We start from the raw sequence: 2,523 nt of genomic DNA on the forward strand, positions 1-2,523 counted from the left end.
TTATGATATTGTTTTCACTATTGGTCTTTTGACCAATTAGATCAGCTCTGAAAAAGATCTGATGTGAAAAGATCTAATGTGATTGGTCAAAAGACCAATTAGTGGAAAAACTATCAGAATTGGGCTGCCTGTGTAAATGCAGCCAAAGCGTTGCAGCGTGTGGATCTAGGATCAGTTTAGCCTTGGATCACAAGCAATTCGATTACATGGACAGGGGGGACTGATCCAAGATCAGCACTCCTACTCTGAGACGCTTGCTAATATATGGCCCCTGATACGGACATTGGGACCCAAATTAAGGTGCTTCCTGAAACTGTATTTTATCTGGCGTCTGGTCCAAGGCAAATTTGTAAGTACAAAACATACTTTAAGGTTCCTGGAATGTTACAATATAAAATGAAGTTAATCTCTCCTGACTGAGGAATGGGAAATGTAGTGTCCATCCACACTCTTACAAAAATAGTTATATTTGGAACCCAATAAAAAGCATGAGCTGGCGCACACCCAGAGAAAATGATTTAGTGTAGGGGTGCTGACTAAAGGCGAATAAACTGTAAGCTCTAAAATAAATGAAGAGAGTCGCACATTTTTCCACATTTTGTTAGGTTATAGCCTTATTCTAAAATCTATTAAATAGTTTTTCCCCCTCATAAATCGACACACAATATCCCATAATGACAAAGCAAAAACAGGTTTTGAGAAATGTTTGCACATTATTTATTTATTTAAATCACATTTACATAACTATTCAGACCCTTTACTGAGTACTTTGTTGAAGCACCTTTGGAAGCAATTACAGCCTCAAGTCTTCTTGGGTATGATGCTACAAGCTTGGCACATCTGTATTTGGGGAGTTTCTCCCATTCTTCTCTGGAGATCCTCTCAAGCTCTGTCAGCTCGGATGCACAGCTATTTCACGGTTTCTCCAGAGATGTTCAATCAAGGACATTCAGAGACTTGTCCCGAAGCCACTCCTGTGTTGTCTTGGCTCTGTGCTTAAGGTCATTGTCCTGTTGGAAGGTGCTCTGGAGCAGGTTTTCCTCAAGGATCTCTGTACTTTGCTCCGTTCATCTTTCGCTCGAGCCTGACTAGTCTCCCAGTCCCTGACGCTGAAAAACATCCCTACCGCATGATGCTGCCACCACCGTAGGGATGGTGCCAGGATTCCTCCAGACGTAACGCTTGGCATTCAGGCCAAATAGTTCCATCTTGGTTTCATCAGACCAGAGAATCTTGTTTCTCATGGTCTGAGAGTCTTTAGGTGCCTTTTTAGCAAACTCCAAGCGGGCTGTCATGTGTTTTTTACTGAAGAGTGGCTTCCGTCTGGCCCCTCTACCATAAAGGCCAGATTGGTGGAGTGCTGCAGAGATGGTTGTCATTCTAGAAGGTTCTCCCATCTCCACAGAGGAACTCTGGTGCTGTCAGAGTGGCCATTGGGTCCTTGGTCGCCTCCACAAACAAGGCCCTTCTCCCCCGATTACTCAGCTTGGCTGGGCAGCCAGCTCTAGGAAGAGTCTTGTGGGTTCCAAACTTCTTCCATTTATGAATGGAGGTCACTGTGTTCTTGGGGACCTTCAATGCTGCAGACATTTTTTGGTACCCTTCCTCAGATCTGTACCTCGACACAATCCTGTCTAGGAGCTCTACAGACAATGCCTTCGACCTCACTTCTTGGTTTTTGCTCTGAAGTGCATTGTCAACTGTGGGACCTTATATGGACAGGTGTGTGCCTTTCCAAATCATGTCCAATCAATTGAATTTACCACAGGTGGACTCCAATCAACTTGTAGAAACATCTCAAGGATGATCAACGGAAACTGGATGAACCTGAGCTCAATTTCGAGTCTCAAAGCAAAGGGTCTGAATACTTATGTAAATAAGGTATTTCTGATTTTTAATTTTTAATACATTTATGGGGTATTGTGTGTAGATTGATGAGGGAACATTTTTATTTAATCCATTTTAGAATAAGGCTGTAATGTAACAAAATGTGGGAAATGGGAAGGGGTCTGAATACTTTCCGAATGCACTGTACACTCCCAGTAGTTTATTGGGTAAAATACCAATGCTTTGGCATCACTATGCCTTCTTCAGGGTAATGTCATGAATGCTTGAGCCAGGTAATGTAGACAAAAAATGCAATTAGTGCAACCAATGACAATATATGGAACCCAAATAGATTTGATCCTGTAATGCAGGCCATATGGCAAAGGGAGGGGTGGGGTGGGTGGAACTTAAAAGAACTGCAATAAAAAAAAATATGACATTTCCAAGATTCCACTCTATTTTATTCTCCATTTGATCCTCTTTCAAGGTCCCTTTGGCCTTCTGTTCTGCCAAACACAAACTGACACATAGGCTATAAGATATTGTTCTTATCTTGAATTAGGTCTACTATCTCTTGTCTCTTGTGCAATAATGCAAAACAAGCTGTTGGAAACCATTCTATTATGGTGCATTTCCATTAGGATTAGACAGGGCTTGAACTAATGGCTTGGGACCTCCATAATAAAACATTCAGAA

Source organism: Oncorhynchus nerka, linkage group LG16, assembly GCF_034236695.1.
Source record: "Oncorhynchus nerka isolate Pitt River linkage group LG16, Oner_Uvic_2.0, whole genome shotgun sequence".
NCBI classification, from domain to species: domain Eukaryota; kingdom Metazoa; phylum Chordata; class Actinopteri; order Salmoniformes; family Salmonidae; genus Oncorhynchus; species Oncorhynchus nerka.